Source organism: Peromyscus maniculatus, chromosome 20 (assembly GCF_049852395.1).
Source record: "Peromyscus maniculatus bairdii isolate BWxNUB_F1_BW_parent chromosome 20, HU_Pman_BW_mat_3.1, whole genome shotgun sequence".
Lineage (NCBI taxonomy): Eukaryota > Metazoa > Chordata > Mammalia > Rodentia > Cricetidae > Peromyscus > Peromyscus maniculatus.
Genome location: NC_134871.1, coordinates 53,443,333 through 53,462,124, shown reverse-complemented (window position 1 = coordinate 53,462,124; position 18,792 = coordinate 53,443,333).

Sequence of the window (18,792 nt, the reverse complement as noted above, 5' to 3'; positions counted from 1 at the left end):
CCACTTGAACCTTTTAAAATCAGTATTTCAGAAGAGAATAAAACACTGAGGCTCATCCCTTCATGCTCTTGAACACACACACACACACACACACACACACACACACACACACACACACCATGGGGATGTCTCTACAGTGTCTGCTTGTTCTCACCCACTGAAGTTTGTGTATCCTCATACTGGCCTGGCAGAAAGGGAGACGTTCTAAAGGGACTTTTGTGTCTCTCAATCAGACTATCAGACTTTGGAAACAGTGGGTCCCAAAGAAATGGGAATTTGTCTAGGAATTGTATGCCGGGGGAAGAAAAAGGTCCCAACTAGAGGGGAACGTTGTTTCCAGGAAAGATCTCACGGGTCTCTAAGAACAGCCTTGCGGAGTGTGACTGAATCCCAGACAAGGGTGGGTGGACCTATGGGCCACACCTTGACCGAGACTGCTTAGATGTGCAAATCCCTGGCTCTATTTAAGCTTTAACCTCACTTCAGGACTCCAAGACAGACTTGGGGAGGGTGTTCTGGATCTCCTGTTCTCTCTTTCTACTGTGGCCATTGAATAAATCTCCTCTTTCTACTATTAATTTGGCTCCTTTAATTCACTCATGGAGGATGGGTGGCCGAACCTGGCTTAGGGCACAGTCCATGACCCTCAAATTCGACAGCAAAGTGACCATAAAGGGACAAAAGATCCATTTTGGGGTTGCATGCCACTCGAAGTGAGCTGACCCCGGATACAGAGGATGCTGGGAAGTTCCCAGCGGGTGCTGAGGTCGGGTTTTCTCCAGCGACATTTTCCTGTTCCGCTTCCACCAGCCTCAGCTGTGAAGCAGGAAGATGAGTTTCAACTCTGTTTTAGATTCTTGAGAAGACTGGGCCCTTGGCAAGTGTCTCTCCAGCTGGAGCAGCCCGGGCTTTGCTTTCCTGTTTGCAGTAAGTAATTTGGGGTTCTTTTGAACCACTTGGGGGGGGGTTGCCATATGGTGGCTGGCTGGCTTTGCCTTTCAGTATTGAACAATATTGGACCGTTACTGTTAAACAGAGAGACATAGAAACCAGCAGTAGAGGAGGGGGTGGCGTGCTGAGGACACTGGGACCCTCATCGTGACTCCAAACAGGGACAGCAGGGATGGAGAGACACAGTGCCATTCCTGCAGCCAGAGCTTCCAGGAGACATGCTTAGGGCTCCTTTCTTTTGGATTTGTTTTTTTTTTTTTTTCCCTGCAGAGACCTGTGTGTATTTTAATCCTCCCAGAAGGAGCCTGTTAGCTCTAGAAAGAAACATGGCTTGATTTCTTCAGGCTATGAAATCTGATTTCCTAGATTGATTCATGTTTTAAAGGGACAAACCCATAGTCTATCAATAATGCCACTTGGAGAGCAGGACTTGCCATTTGGGAAGATCTTTTTAGTAAATCTGGAGTTGTACTGAATTATTTTGGGGCCCCTGCCACATGACAGGAAATGTAAGGGCTCTTTTGAGCCATTTGTTCCCAGTTTAAATGGGGCTGAGGATCAGACCAGGGCTTCATGAGCTCTAGGCAGGGGCTCTACCAACTGAGCTACATCCCTAGTGCCTCAGATGCCAGCTTCTAACAGTCTTGGCACATCTCTGTGCCTGTTAGGTAAAACCTTTGGGATGTATACCTCAGCAGATTACAACAGTAGTGATCTAATGACTCTGACAGTTAACAAATGCTGTGAGAATATGGTACCTTGTCCACCTCAGTGAGCACAACCAGGAAGGGAGTTGTCATTGATCACCCTAAGGGGTCATTGGGATAATTCTCAAATAGTGTCTCTCCTACGAAAAAAATCAAGGGGCCTCTCTTTTTTAGATATATCATGTTGATGTGTGTGTGTGTGTGTGTGTGTGTGTGTGTGTGTGTGTGTGTGTGTGTGTGTGTGTGATGAGTGCCATGAAGGCTAGAGGCATCAGATCCCCTGGAGTTGGAATTCAGGAGGTTGTGGAGTGGGTGCTGGGAAACAAACCCAGTCCTCTGCCAGATCCGCCAGCACCGTATTTACTGAACCATCTCTTCATCCCTCTCCTCCCTCTAGGGGCTTTCGTAGGGAAACTTACACACACCCAGGCAGGCAAAGTCACCAAGGTATGTGTGGGCACATTTCTGGGCAGGCTCAGTCGGAGCTCATGCATCACATGTGCAGGAAAGGGTCCCTGGGCAATGGACTTACCATTGTAAAGAATAAGGCTTGCTTTCTGCTAGGAGTGACTTAGTGATTTTTGGCTGGTTCCTCTGGGGTACTTTATCTGAAGCAACACAGTTTTTTTTTTTTTTTTTAAGTACTGAGGATCAAACCTGGGGCCATGCTCATGATGGACAAGTGATGTACCCCTTAGCTGTGCTTCCAGATCCATAAAATAACTCTGAAGGAGCATTAACAGGCATCTAAAGCCCTCTCCTTCTCCTCCGGCATACATGATTGCTCCCACCAAAACAAAGCTGCCACGAGGCTCACGTGGCGAGTCAGAAGCATGGACAAAGGCTCCTGGGCCTAGAAGCTAGTGTGGAAAAGAGGATAGCGGAAGCTTTTGGCAAGACACCCGAGGGCCCAAGAGGAACAGGCAAGGATTCTAGCTTTTGATTTTTCTTGGCTGCAATGGAGGGTTTAAATAGGAGAATGACCTCCCCTTCTTTGTGATTAGGAAGGTCTGGACATCAGGAGCCATTGGATGGAATTCGAGAGGTCTGTGACATTGCCACCTAAATTACCACCTCTAGTGAGAATTGAGTATTTCCCTCAGACAAGCGTGCAGGCAACAATCAGCAGCATCAGCAGGTCCTGCAAACCAGTCATTCACTGACAGGACCCACAGATGTCTCTATGCTGTTGTCAAAGGTCGGAGTTGCAACAACACAGTTTAGCAATCTTCATTGGCTCTATTTTCTGTTCTGGAGTTGGGTAATGACTCTGTCAATTAGAATGAGTGTTCCAAAGAGCCGAGCAGAAGGGGCTGATTTAATAGATGGGAAAGGACGGGGGGGGGGGGGAAGCAGAATGGATTGGTTATTTCCAAGCCACTTAGCAGCTGGTCATGATCCAGACAAGAGGATCATGAGTTTGAGGTCATCCTAGGCTACAGAGTGAGACTCTGGCCTCAAAGAGGCTGGGATGCACTTTGTAGCTTAGTTGGCAGAGTGCATGCCTAATATGCACAGAGCCTTGGGTTCCTTCCCCAGGGCCACATGAACCAGGCGCGTTGATGTACACCTGCCACCCCAGCAGCCAGGAAATGGAAGCAGGTGAGTGTAGTGATCAGTAGTTAAAGGTCATCCTTGGCTACCCAGGGAGCTGGAGGCCAACCTGAGCTACACGAGACCCTGTCTCCAAAAGAAGAAAAAAAGAGAAAAGGCAATCACTTCTCCTGCAAGGTGAGGAGACACAACAGTAGAAAAATATCTGATTGGTTAACACAGACTTGCCTGTCTTGTGCAAGGATTAAGGTGGAGAACTTGTCATTGTGCCAACTGGAACCAGCCTGTTGTGGACATTTGTGATATAATTTCTCTAACCAGATAAATCTTACGAGCTGCAGGACTATAGTAAGAATTCAGCTGAATATGATAAAGCTATACCTGGAAGAATCAAGGCATTCTTCCAGAGGAGCAAGCCACGTCTCAGGGAGTGGTTGGTGTTATTCGGCTTTTAATATATCAGCTGTTTCCTGCTCTGAATTTTATGTGCGCTCATAACTTCCCCCAAGAACATTTTTTTTCTTTTCCGAGACAAGGTTTCTTTGTGTAGTTTTGGTGCCTGTCCTGGATCTCGCTCTGTAGACCAGGCTGGCCTGGAACTCACAGAGATCCGCCAGCCTCTGCCTCCCGAGTGCTGGGATTAAAGGCGTGCACTACCACCGCCTGGCCCCCAAGAATTTTTAACAGTGTATTTTACCTGAAATTCTTCTCAAGCATCACAGGCCAAAACGGCAAACAGTCTCCTGAATTAAGGTAAACACCCTTCTGGAGACACCACCTAGGAGACAGGATTCTAGGTGCATAGCTTTGTTTCTTGTGCAACTGAAGCTCAGACCCTCCTTTCTCTTACAGCCCAAGTGGCATTCCAGAGTAACTGACTCAGAACAAAAGGGCTTTTTTGCATACCAGGTGCCCTGAAGCCATGAGGCAGGTTTCCTAGCTCCAAATAGAGTTACTCCGCCCTGCCAGTATACAGCACCATAGAACTAGAGAGGCAGTTTTACATTTTAGTGACTTAGAGACTCTTTCACCTAACCACCTGTGAGACTGTAGTTGAAGCACATTTATGATAGACCCGTAACACTTCACCTAACCACTTATAAGCATACATTTTGAGCCCTCAAATTCCCTTCCTGACTCACTCCAGGCCTTCTGACCCCACCTCCTCTATTCACCCCCCTTGTGGGTTGCAAATGAAGCTGGCTATCCCGGCTCTGGCAGGGACCTTGGAAGCCTTGCATGGTGTTGTAAGAGTCAGGCGGCTGGTATGTCTGCGGCCAGTTCGGGGAGGGGAAGGGGAAGGAACCACGATGGAGAAGAAGGAGGATGAAGATGAGGACGGAGACGGGAAAGAACGTAGTTGGAGTTATGAGAGGACAGGAGGAGAAGGGACAGAGAGGAGCTAAGTATAAGAACAGAATTGAAGCTGTGTAGAGAGAATAAAGTGGCTGGACTGTAGAGCTCAGTGTACTTAGACTCATTCCCTCAGATTACCCCACACCGTTCGTAGCGTCTTCCCCGGGACTCTGGGATAAATCTCCTCAGATAAACAGTTTACAGTCAAACACCTTGATTTCAGCGTAGTGACCTGAGTGAATGTTGAGCATGAACGAATGCATTTTGGGTTTTAGCCTAGATTGTTGGAGTTCAGAACAAGACACCGCAAAGGCCAGAACCGGACATGCCGACAGGCCTTGGACGCTTCTTCAGAATCCAGGTCTGTATTAGTTACCTTGTTGTTACTGTGATAAAACACAATGACCAAGGAAACTTACAGAACAGGAAGAGTTTATTTAGTCGAGTGGGTTTTGTTTGTTGTTTGTTTGTTTGTTTGCTTTTGAAGACAGTTTCTCTGTGAAATGGTCCTAGCTGTCCTGGATCTCACTCTGTAGACCAGGCTGGCCTCGAACTCACAGAGATCCTCCTGCCCCTGCCTCCCGAGTGCTGGGATTAATGGTGTACGCCACCACTGCCCCTCAGGCTACTGGGTTTTAAAGGGATAAGAGTCTATCTTGGCCAGGAGGCATAGCAGCAGGAATGAGGCTAGCCTGGTCTACAGAGTAAGTTCCAGGACAACAGAGAAACCCCATTTAGAAAACAAACAAATATATCACATCTTGAACCAAACAAAAGTGAGAAGCAGAGAGAGTGAACTGTAAATAGGTTTAAAAACAACAATAACAACAACAACAACAACAAAAACTTAAGCTCTCACAGTCCACCCTCAGTGACATACTGCCCCCAACAAGGCCACACTTTCTAAACCTCCCCAAGCAGTGCCACCAACCAGGAACCAAGGGCTCAAAAGCCTGAGACTGTGGAGGCCATTTCTCATTTAAATTATCACAAGGTCCCTCTGAGTCTTGCTTATATGGGCAGCCGCTTCCTGCAGATTTCCCCCATTCATCTGGGCCTGCTGCCCCTCCCCTCCAAAAAAAAAAAAAAAAAAAACAAAGAACACAGCTACCTCTCCTCTTCCTGCGGGATGTCACACAGGAGGAGAGGGAACTCTGGGAGGGAGAGAAGACTGAACCCTGTCACCCTAGACTCTTGTCACACCTACACCTCTGCTTCTGCACAGCAGGGAATCATTGACAAAGGCACTGTCTGTTCTCTGGGCCAACAGGCTTTGTCCCAGGTCACTGTGTGCACGCATGCTCTGTGCCCTTGTAGAGATCATTCCCCATTCCCATACCATTCCCTATGTCCTCTATTCTCCCCACTTCCCTGAAGGAAAAGGGGTCGTAAAAAGGCAAGGGGGGCTTGGTGGTACATGTAAGTGCCTGCACTACAGTGAACTGGTGGGATGTAAGTGCCTGCACTATAGTGAACTGGTGGGATGTAAGTGCCTGCACTATAGTGAACCGGTGGCACAGCCTTCCCTTGGTGTCTGGATAAGTCTGCATGCCCGTCTTCCCGTTCATTCCTAACAGAGGGATCCTGTGCCTCATTCTGAATCATCTTGGTTCAGCCTCACATCATTTTGTGATTGGCTGACTTAAAGCAGCACAGTTGATGAGCAGAATGTCACCTCGAGCACATATTTTGACTTCAAAAAGTGCTGGTCCTGGAGGAACTGGACTTCCTGCCGGCAGCCTCTTTACAATTTTCATTTTAAAGGAAGTTTTGTCTCGTTTAACCCTTTACCGGAACAGACAGGCTGTGTCTTTGACCTCTCCTGTGCCCGTGCAGGGCCTGGTGCAGGAGCTTAGGCCAAAGCCATAGCCTCCTGCAGCTCTAACACACATTACGGTTAGTGATGTCTGAATATCATCCATGCTTATTTAGCTGGAGACTTGGGGTTCGACCAGAGACATGCTGTCACTTTTTCTTTACGTTAGTTACTTTTCTTGTTGCTGTGACTAAAAACCTGGCCAGAGCAGTTTAATAAAGGAAGAGTTTGGGGTTGAGGAGATGGTGCCACGGTTAAGAGCAACTGTTTTTTTCCAGAGGACCTGGGTTCGATTCCCAACTCAAAACCATTTCTAACTCCAGTTCCAGAGGAATCTGATGCCCTCTTCTGGCCTCCTCAGGTACTGCACCTTTGTGGTACACAGACATACACATAAAATAAAAATAAATCTTGACTAGAAAGAGAAAAAGAAAGAAGAGGAAGGTCTGGTTTTGGTTCACAGTTTGGGTGTACAGTCCATCATGGTGGCAGTATCATGGGGCCAGTGTCACACTGCAGCCAGAGTCAGGAAGGAGGGAGAGATGAATGCCGATGCTCCGCCCACGTTCTTCTTTTTATTCGGTGCCGAACCCCACCCGAAGGGATGGGGCAGGCCACATGATCTTCCCTTCTCAGACAAACCCCTCTGGGAACTCCTCAGCCATGCCCAGAGACCCTTAACTGCTGAACCATCTCCCTGGCCCCTTAGACATCTACCGGCTTAATAAAAGTGGGCAGGGCGCCGAAGAGATGTCTCAGAAGTTAAGAGGACTTGCTGCTCTTGCAGAGGACTGGAGTTGGGGTCTCAGCATCCACTGTGGGTGGCTTACGACTGCCTGTAACTTCAGCTCCAGGAAATCTGATGCCTTCTTTTGGACTCAATGGACACACACACACACACACACACACACACACACACACACACACACACCAATAAAAACAACATAAATAGTTTTTAAAGGCTTGTATGTAAATCCCTACCTCTGGACCCTCACGGCTGTACCTGTGCAAACAAGCTTGTCTCTTCTGTCAGTGTGTCTGCTGTCTGCTAATTTGCACATCCCTGTTCACGGAACCCGAGAGCGTAGGGGAAACCTTTTTCCATCACTGTTGGGAGAACAGCTTGTGGAAGAACAAGGTGGAGTCCTGGGGCGAGAAGATGTGCTCTGACCTCTGACCTTGAGGACAGAGCAGTTGCTGGTGGTGAGCAGGTGACGATGGGGCCAGGTGTTGCTGGTCACAGGGACACAGCCCCCCGAGTGCACAACAAGCCAAGTCCAGCCACCATCCTCCATAAGCCAATTAAACTAACTAAATTTATAGCGAAGAGCAGAAAAAAGAAACTTACTCCATGTGGCTACATTGGGAGGTGGGACAGATCCAGCCACACCAGAAGACCACATTCCAGGTCCAAACAGGAAGGTCGGGTTTAACGTTTATTTTATTGTGTTTTATGCATATGAATGTTTTGCCTGCATGTATGTCTCTGCATCCTGTACATATCTAGTGCCCATGGAGGTCAGAAGAGGACTTTGGACCCCCTGGGACTGGAGATACAGCTGGTTGTGAGCCACCATTTAGGTGCTGGGAATTGAACTTGGGTCCTCTGGAAGAACAGCCTGTGCTCTTAACCACTGAGCCATTCTCCCCAGCCCTGAGGGAAGGGTTTAAATAGAAAGCAGGAGATACTCATAACTAAGCAGTCTGGCCCATGTGCGGATGGGGACATCATTATTTCAACTCCCTTCCTCCCTGCAGGGACCCTAACAAGTTGTAGTCTCTCTTCCAAAGATAAATCCATTCTCTAGCTAGCCCCAGGGCTTCAGGCTCCTTTCCCCTTAGGGGAGACCCCTGGGAGACTAGTCTAATCTCCAAGGGAATGATGCAGGATGAGGCCATCTAAAGAGGTCCCAGGACCGAGAGAGAGGCTGGGACATGGATGGTGAGGGCTCCATCATTGAGGACAAGAGAGGGGTAGAGAAAAGAGGGGTTGGGAGTGGTGCCATCAAAGTGTACTGACAATAGGTGTGTACAAGTGTGGATGGTGGAGTAAAGAGTGAGTCACAGCAGAGGGGATGAAGGAGGAGGAGAAGCAGCGGCTTGGAAGAGGAGTGAAGGCAGTCTCCCCGTGAGATGAAGTGTCTTCAGTCAGAGGAGCAGAGGCCAGCTAAGGATGAGGGCTGCTGATGGCTGTGGCAAAGAGACCGCCAGAGATGGAGAAGGAGGTGGGACCAGCTGTTTGCCAGTTTTTATCAGGCATAAAGAGACACAAAAGAGAAAGCCCCGGACTGGGCCAGTTCCCCTGAATGGGAGGGGATCCCCAGAGAGGGCAGGGTCCCTGCAGGTGAATCCTGGTTTTCCAGAGCCAGGTATGGCTTCTTCGACTCATTTGCTGCTTTTTCTAACAGAAGAGGTAAGGCTGGTGTTAGGTGGCACTGAGCCCTGGGACCATCAAGGGATGATGCTACCCTTAGCACAACGGATGTCGGAGAATATTCTGCAGTGTGCGTGCTTGCGTGTGTACGTGTGTTATTCTTCATCCCCCCTGCTTCAGCCTCCAAGTGCTAGGATTATAGGTATGTGCTAATGTGCCTAGTTGAATGTCCTGGCATCCCACTTTTTCTAGCCCAAACAGGACTTGGGTAGCATGGAACGGTCCATATGTCTTTTCTCCTGCCTTTCCCCAACTGAGCCAAAGGGCCAGACAGTCCCGAATGGGGCTGTTTCCATGGCATGCTTGCTCTGACCTGGGCAGGCAGGTGCCCTTGCTGGGTTCAGTTTCTGGACGTGTAAAGTGAGACCAAGCTTGGCAAGTGATGCCCAGAATGTCTGCATTTCTAGTGTTGCGGTGGCGGGGGCGGGGGTGGTGGTGGTTGGATACTTGAGTTCATTGTGTGGAACTCAGCAGGAAGGAGACAGTGACATCTGAGCATCCTGCCCTATCAGGTACCTGAATTTCATTATCTCTTCCCTTCTTCCTTCATTCCCTCTGTCCTTCTAATTATTTTCATTTTATTTTATGTATAGAGGTGTGTTGCCTTCATGTACATCTGTGCCCAGGTGCATGCAGTGCCCTCGAAGGCCAGAAAAGAACATTGAACCCCCTGGAACAGAGGTTACAGATCATTGTGAGCTGCCATGTGGGTGCTGGGAATTGAACCCGGGTCCTCTGGAAGAACAGCCAGTGCTTTGAACCGCTGAGCCATCTCTCCAGCCCCCTTTTCCTTTCCTTTCCTTCCTTCCTTTCTTTATTCCTTTCTTTTTGTTTGAGACAAGAGTCTGGTTATGTAGCCCAGGCTGGCCTCACAATCATGGCAATCCTGCCTTAGCATCCTAAATCTGGGATCACTGACATGCGTCACCACACCCAGCCCTTTTGTTCTTCTTAGGAGCCAATATCTCACCAGTTGCCTCCAACTCCTGGGCCCAAATGATCCTCCTGCCTCACCCTCCCTTGTGGCTGGTGTGTGCCATCATGTTATTTGAAACACTGATGCTTTTTCATTTGTTTGCTTTTTTTATTCTTTTTTTTTTTTTTTTTTTTTTTTTCGAGACAGGGTTTCTCTGTGTAGTTTTGGTGCCTGTCCTGGATCTCGTTCTGTAGACCAGGCTGGTCTGGAACTCACAGAGATCCACCTGCCTCTGCCTCCCAAGTGCTGGGATTAAAGGCGTGCGTCACCGCCGCCGCCGCCGCCGCCACCACCACCACCACCACCGGGCCATTTGTCTGCTTTTGAGACAGTCTTGCTGTGTGGTCCAGACTGTCTCCAAACTTTAAGTACTCTCTCTTGGATCACAGGCATACACCACCACATCCAGCTCTGAAGCAGGAATAGAGTATGCTGGAATGAACTAGCATGCTCAGTTCTGTGATGTGGGCCCCCAAACAAAGGCACACCGTTTAATAACTTTTAGAGGCCTCCAGCCTACGATGCATCTGAATATGACTTTGAACTTCTGATCTTCTTGCCTTCACCTCCAGCGTGCTGGCCCTACAGTCGTTAGTTACTGTACCTGGTTTATTGGGTGCTGGGGATCGAACCCAGGGCTCTGTGCATACTTGGCAAGCACCCTTCCCACTGAACTATTCAGAGGTCTCCAGCCTTAATCAATCATATGTCATTGTAAAGTGATCTGGGATCATTAATGACGAAGGAAATTGGCTTCCTCTAAAGTCACTGTAGAGGGCTCCAGGGGAACCGGAGGTAAAACCAGCATCAAAATCATGTCTGCCAGTTAAGGAACAGGCATGGGTAAAGGATGTGGCTCATGTCTACTGTGGGAACCAGATGAACACTGTGAATGGGGCTGCAGGATCCTCGATGGTTGCAGATCACTGCTATTGAATGGGGAGCTGGGACTGTCCCCACAGGTAAGTGGAGGAGGACCAGGCATGCTTTCTAGCGGGACAGAGTTCAAGCTGACCCAGTGATCAGGGCATATGCAAGGCACCAGGCCACTCTGCACAGGCCACAAAGAGTTGCCTCAAATGAGGAGCGATGGGCAGTGCCAGACCACTGCCTCAGAATTCCTGGCCGGGTACTGCCTCCAGAAATAGCCCTTAAGTGGGGGTATCTATATAACCAGAGAGGCAGGAGCCATAGGATGCTGGCTTCCTGAGAACTTGCACTGAGCTCAGGGGACAGGGACCCAGCTTGCTGAAGGTCACGGAGGAGTCAAAAGCCGGGCTCAGTTTGGCACCCACCTCTGCCTCTGTGAACTTGGAGTCTGAGAATTCACCATATTTAAAGCCATACTGTGTTGTCCTGGGTGTCTTGTGGGGGAGAATTAGTAACGACAGAAAGGTTCTTGGGAAGAGAAAATAGGATGATGTGGATGTTATGTTTGTTGGTGTGCCAGAGAAGGGTGGAGACATAGCTTAGGGGGTGGAGTTTGGGCTCCTGGATACCTGAGTGGGAACTCAGACTGGGAAGGGAAAGTGGCTGAGGCGGCATATACGTATATACGTATAATCCCAGCACTGGGAGGTGGAGGCAGGACCAGAAGTATGAGGCCAGCCGTGGCTATGTAGGGCATTTGAGGTCAGTTTGGGATCTGTGAGGTTTGTCTGACACACACACACACACACACACACACACACACACACACACACGCACGCACGCACGCACGCACGCACACACACACACACACACACAGAGACAGAGAGAGAGACAGAGAAAGACACACACACATACTCAGAGAGACAGAGAGACAGAGACACAGAGAGACACACACACATACACACAGAGACAAAGACACAGACACAGAGAGACACACTTAGGGAGAGACAGAGAGACAGAGAAACAGAGACAGAGGCAGAGAGAGAGACAAAGAGAGAGAGACACACATACAGAGAGAGAGAGAGAGAGAGAGAGAGAGAGAGAGAGAGAGAGAGAGAGAGAGAGAGAATAAGGAAAGCTTCAACAACCCAGACTGCAGGCCTCCTCTCAGATATCTGGATTGGCAGGCAGGTGACAAATCCTTGCCAGGCTGAGGATGAGGAGACCATCGTCCTCAGTCCCTGCTCTTACTCCTCAGCTGCTCCTTTCTGTCCCCTGGGGTCCTCTTTGCTTGCTCTCTGGGTCACCTGTCCATGCTGTGGCTTGAGAGGTTCTCCTCTGGTCATTGTGAACATGGCACCTCCCATTCCGTAGGCACTCTGTCCTTTGGCCGTCCAGGTTCCCTACAGGGGCACAGAGCCTGGCTGCCCAGTCCTGAACAACAGCAGGTCTGTGGAGGGCTCAGCACCCACCCCAACTGTGGGGATAAGAAGTCTGTCTTCCTTCCACGTGGAAGGAGCCCTTTCTGGGCTCAAGTTCTTCCGAGGGGCCAGCAGATTCCAGATGACTGTGGGTGTAAGGTAGGGGCCGTTGGAATGGAAAGGCAGGGCAAGCTGAGTTCTGAGCCTCCCGAGGCAAGTGTGATCTGAAGAGGCAGCTGCCCTGGGCACGGTGACATGATGGCCTACCAGCCTTTACCCTGGTATTTGGAGGAACCCAGGGCTGGCAGTGTCTGGAGCTGGCTGCCTGCATTCCTGGCCCAAGTTCAAGGTGACAGGAGACATTCTAGACTCGGATGTGGGTGGGGTGGGTGCCTACGTCCTGGAATGGGTGTGAGGCATGGCTCAGGCTGTGGGAGCCGGGCTAGCTGTCACAGGGCCTGCCCTCCCTTGAGTGTGGGCTGATGATGAGCACAGGTCACATCCATCCGATTTGCTCAGGGGAGCCATTTGGACATTGGAGTTTCTGAGATTAGCATTTCCAATGTCACAGACCCCTCACCTGCTCAACAGTTGCTTCTGTGATGGCCTCGGGGCTGTGTGCCTCGGGGCTTCAGGGCACCTGTGCAGTGGGCACCTCCCATGCCATCCTCAGGTGATCTCAGCAGTATCTCTGGCTTGGTACCCTATCTGCCAACTTGAGGCTGACCTGAGCCCTCTAGGGCATTCTGGCCCTGCCCAAAGGACATTCTTTGCCCTCGTTTTGGTAAGCTGATGCCAGCTCCTAGCTCTGGCACCCGGTATCTCTAGAGCTCACCCACAAAGGTAGCAGTGTGCCCTTTGCCCTGATGCTGGCAGCTGTCCCAGATGCCCTGGTGCGACCTTTCCCCGTCCTGATCTCGGCCACTCAGCCTCCACCTCTGCAGCCCCAATGCACTGTCTCACTTCACGTCTGACCCTGGGAAACAGCACATACATGCTGCCCCTCCGTTTGCCCTTCTTGAATTACGGATGCTTGTCTTCCCTCCCTGTGAATAGCACCATATTCCCAGGAACTCCTGGAGAACAGTGTTCACATAGAGGAGCTGTTTCAGACCTTCACACCTTCCCTCCCCCCAGGCTGCTGTGGGGACAGCTGACATCCCTGGCTGGTTATGAACAATCACCCAAGCAGTGATGGACAGGCTTCTGTCTCCCAGGTTCACTGGATCGAGTCCTGTTTATCCACAGTTCCCTGAAGACCTGAGCAGATGTGTTCAGAGCCTGTCTACCCAGGGATAGGAGTGGTGGATGACATGGCCCAAGGCATGCTAGGACCGGAATGAGTGCCCTGTACCTGCCACTCCTTAATTTCATATGTGATTTTTATTTGTGTGTATGCATGTAGATGTGTGTACGGATGCCCACGTGGAGGCCAGAGGACAATTGGTAGGAGTTGACTCTCTTTTACAGTGTGGGTCTTGGGGGTCGAACTCAGATCATCGGGCTTGGTAGCAAGGGCCTTTACTCACTGAGTCGTCCTTTCTAAAGCCACGGTAATGCTGTGAGGGAGGTCCTGCTAGTCCCTGTTCACAGGAGAAGGAGGGGATTGAGACACTTGGTGCCCAGTGATGCCAGAGTCTGGCCTGAGCCGCTGGTGGGCTAGGGATGTGAGGTTGGGTTTGGCACATAACACAGGGAGATGTTTTCCGTGGAGTGGATCCCAGTCCTACGTGGCTGAGTGAGGCGCCAAGGCCCATGCATTGCCCACAGAGAGAGTCGGGGGGGGGGGGACAAAGAGACCTATAAGGGAGAAGGGGGGGCTCTAGAGGGCAGGGGCAGGGGAAGTGGAGCCACTTAGCTGGAGAGAGGGGAGTGTGTGGGCGCCTGGGCTTGTGGGTGTGTGTGTGTATGCAGAGGTGTGTTCCCGTATGTGTATACATGTGCATGTGTTTTTTTGTTTGTTTTTTTTTGTTTTTGTTTTTGTTTTTGTTTTTGTTTTTTTTGGTTTTTCGAGACAGGGTTTCTCTGTGTAGCTTTGCACCTTTCCTGGAACTCGCTTTGGAGACCAGGCTGGCCTCGAACTCACAGAGATCCGCCTGCCTCTGCCTCCCGAGTGCTGGGATTAAAGGCGTGCGCCACCACCGCCCGGCTACATGTGCATGTGAAGGTTGACATTAGCTGTGTCTTCCTCCGTCAGTCTCTAGCTTATGGACTGAGGTGGGGTCTCACTGAACCCGGAGCTTGCCAGTTCAGTCAGTCTGACTAGCCAGCTGGCCGCAGGAATGCCCTGTCTCTGCCTCCCCAGCTCAGGTTTTCTGTGTGGGTGCTGGGATCCAAACTCCAGTCTTGACGCTCGAGCAGCGAATGTTATTACCCACTGAGCCGTTCCTATGGCTTCATCAGGATTACAGCTTCCTTTAGCTGTTGAAAACAGAGAACCTGAATCAGGATGTCTCGTACGGGCATAAGGTTTAGAAGTATAGGGAGAAAATTATTTATATCAATAAATAAAACGTGTTGTTAAAAGTAATCCCACTTCTTTCTTGCTTTTGCTTTTTTTTTTTTTTTTGAGACAGGGTTTCTCTATGTACACCCTGCTCTCCTAGAACTCACTCTGTAGACCAGGCTGGCCTCGAACTCACAGAGCTCTGCCTGCCTCTGCCTCCTGAGTGCTGGGATCAAAGGTGTGTGCCACCACTGCTCAGCTAGTTTTCTATTGTTTATTTTTAAATTTCCTTTAGCTTTTTAATATGGCTAAGTAATTTAAAATAACATTCAAGGCTTGGATTCTCCCTATGTACTTTGGGGGTGGGTAGGGTACATGCTCACATGTATACAAGCCATCCTCCTGCTTCAGCGTCCTGAGTACAGGGACTGTGGGGTTGCACAACCACACCTGTATTCAATGAGATTAAAATGTATTATTTTAAACAACCCAGTATATTGAAGAGTTCTCATTTCAACTTGAAATCAATATAAGAAATAATAAAATATTAAGCCGGGCGGTGGTGGCGCACGCCTTTAATCCCAGCACTCGGGAGGCAGAGGCAGGCGGATCTCTGTGAGTTCGAGGCCAGCCTGGTCTCCAAAGCGAGTTCCAGGAAAGGCGCAAAGCTACACAGAGAAACCCTGTCTCGAAAAACAAAACAAAACAAAACAAAAAAAAAAAAAAAAAAGAAATAATAAAATATTTTTTTCTCCTTGTATTTTCTAGATCTTCTGTTTGTGTTAAACAGTCTATCACTGAGCTCAACCCTGGCCCAAACCCTGAATTCTATTTCTATGGGTCTGGTCCCCAATTCAATTATTCTGGCTTTTTTTTTTTTTAAACAGGGTTTCTCTGTGTAGCCCTGACTGTCCTAGAACTCGCTCTGTAGACCAGACTGGCCTCTAACTCAGAGATCCACCTGCCTCTGCCTCCCAAGTGCTGGGATTAAACATGTGTGCCACTACCGCCCGGCTAGTCTGGCTTTTCTAAAAGAAGAAAACGTCACCCAGGTCAAAGACAGAGGGTCTGGTGTGGGAAAGGCTGAGGTGTCAGGTGGCTGGACCTCCCCATGAGACATGAGCTCAGTCAAGCTTGGTGGCCGCTGAGACTCTGGCTATATCAGCAAAAGCCGAGCGGCGTAAAGAAGGAGGTGAAGGCCCTCACTGGGGCTATCCCTGAGGGTGGGGCTTCTGTGTGGAGGTAGCTTTAGACATCAGCGTGAGCTGTACCTCATCGACCTCAGAGACCCTGCCAGCTGCAGGCTGAGATGCAGGTGCTGAGGATGTGTCAGGAAGCTGTCCCTGGAGTCCAAACCTGGAGGGAGGTTCTCATGGCCACATCCGTTCCACAAGGAAAAGGACATGTCCCCAGCCACAGAAGACTGCTCTCTGGGGTCCAGATGGGGGTCTTCCTGAATCCAGGCACAGACCTACCCATGGGAGGAATCCTGCCCAATTCCTGATACAAGGACATGGCCCAGATGCAGGAGCAACTAAGCCTTATAAACACTCACCCTGTGCCAATAAAACTGGGCTGACTTGTCCTACATGGCTCACACGCGTGCTGACCTTGGGTCACGTGAACGGCGAGAGCACCCAGGGAAACAGACCCTCCATCCTCTCCTCTGAAAATGGCTGGTTCGCACCCACTCCCACGGCCTCACTTCCTACAGGGGCACATCTCACCCTTCCGGTGGCCTGTTCTTGTCATCAGACCAATGGGGCTGAGCTTGTCGAACGCAGGGTCACCTGTGCTGGGCTATTCCAACATCTGGGCTGTGTGAACTTGTTCGTCTTCAGCATCTGTCTATGGAGGAGGCCGCCTGTAGCCCCCCACTGCAAGAGTAAACTGAGGCACGTGGGTCAGTCGAAGTCCCCACATTGCCACCTAGAAAGGATTGGTGTTGGAAGGCACCCAGACAGCTTTGTCACAAACACAGAGCTGAGGGCACCCGGCTTCACAGTGTGTAGAGCGTGCTGGCTGGGAGCAGTCTCCAAAGCTAGGCCCTGTGAAATCTCGAGGGCCTAGGGGAAGGGCAGACTCTTGAAGGACCCTCGAAGGACCCACGCTAATGTAAGGGTCTCAGAAGGGAAGGGCTGTCCCCCACCCCCAGAAGTACAAGAGTTTCTCCCAGTTTACATCCTGAATACCCTGCTTATGGAAATCAATGGCTAAGCTGGAACACAGTGGCATACACCTGTAATCCCAATACTCAGGAGGCTGAGGCAGGAGGATTATCGAGAGTTCCAGGTCAACTAGGGATCCATAGTGAGACCAAAAAGCCAAACCAACCAACCAAACAACAACAACAAAACAAACAAAATAAAATAAATAGCAAATCCCCAAACCTACCTGAGGCAGCATTTCATAGCTGTGTAGTACTCTGGGGTACCTGTCACCCCATCTGGCTCACGCAGGGCTCTTCCCTAGCTGCAACTGTCTGTCTGTCAGTACCAGAGCTGGTCCAGATTTGCTGATCCATTCCCTGTGGGGACTGAGCTGCTCTTTGCTCTGTATTTCTGCTTCTGTTTGGAAGGCCTGTTGCTGGGTGTCAGTGATGTAGGTCGGTAGGTAGAAGGGTCCAGAACCACTGATACGTGACCGTTGGCCTTTGAAGAGGGCTGGGTTTTCAGGTTCTCCCTCTGCAGTGTGGCAACGTCAGGAGGTGGGGGAGTTTGTGAAACTGGGACCAGTGCCATCTTGCTGAAAGCGGGAAAGAGATGGCCCAGAGACAGCTGGAGGTGGCTGCAGCTGCTGGGTGAGAGGTGACAGGCTGGACACACAAGGAAGGAGTCAGGAGCTGGAGGAAAGGGATGGGGAGATGCCTGAGTAAATGTGCCAAAGGCTGGTGGCCGGGGCTTACACCTGGGCATGAGGGAGTCCAGTGAAGTTAATGTTGCTGTAGGTGAGATCAGGGTTTGGATTAAGACATTTGGAGGTGACAGATGAGGGGTGGGTGGGTATTAGAAGCATTCATAAGATGAGTAGCATATTCATTGGGTAAGGTGACCATTTTTTCCTTCCACACCATGGTGGACTTAGTTGCTTTTTAGGGTCTTTATTCCCCCAACCCTCTATAAAATGTCTGATGAATAGTTCACAGCCATATGCAGATGTTAGAATGAAGTCAAGGGCTGGGCGTGGTGGTACACACCTTTAATCCCAGCATTTGAGGATCTCTGTGAGTTCAAGGCCAGCCTGCTCTACAAAGAGCATTCCAGAACAGCTGGGGTTGTTATATAGAGAAACCCTGTCTGGAAAAACAAAACTAAAAAAATAAAGTTTGAGGTTCCTTGACTAGTGCACAGGTGTGGGAGAATGCCTTGTGTCTCAGTTTCTTTTCTTTTAAAAAAATTATTTTATAAGCCGGGCGGTGGTGGCGCACGCCTTTAATCCCAGCACTCGGGAGGCAGAGCCAGGCGGATCTCTGTGAGTTCGAGGCCAGCCTGGGCTACCAAGTGAGTTCCAGGAAAGGCGCAAAGCTACACAGAGAAACCCTGTCTCGAAAAACAAAAAACAAAAAACAAAAATTTATATACCTGGGTGTCTCTTCTGCATGTATGTCTGTTGTGGGAGCCCAGCTGGGGGACTGGCTCCCACATTTAATGACAGGGTACTCTTGAGGAGAGAGGGATAAGCAATATTAGACAGAATGATAGAGAGGAGAGAAACATTAATACAGGATAGTCTTGGGAGGGCCTGGATCATTATCCACTGGCCCCTCCTATCTCTTCTAAAGGGCCTTTTATAGGAACGCCAAGGGGTGGAGCAAAAGACCTCCCCCTAGCACAGCCAAGTGCAGACCCTTCCAATCACCTGGTAACCACACATGTGGTCAAGCCATCCTCTAATGCAGTCCCGCTGGGCAAAGTAAGCTCAGATCTCACTAGGAAACCATTGTGGGCCTCCCCAGTCTGTGCAACACGTACATGCCTAGTATTCTTGGAGGCCAGAAGAGGGTGTTGGACTCCCTGGAACTGGAGTCACATATGGTTTGTGAACCACCCTGTGGGTGCCGGAGACAAAACCCAGGTCCCCTGCAAGAACATCCGTGCCTTGACCCCCTGAGCCATCTCTCCACCCTCCAATCCCATGCCTCAGTTTCTGATACCATGGGAACAGCCTAGCTGCAGCTTCCAGCATGTTCAATCAAAGGAACCTCAGGAGATGGCCACCAAGATCAGCTCCAGTTTTCCTTGGTGACCTTATAGCTAACTCC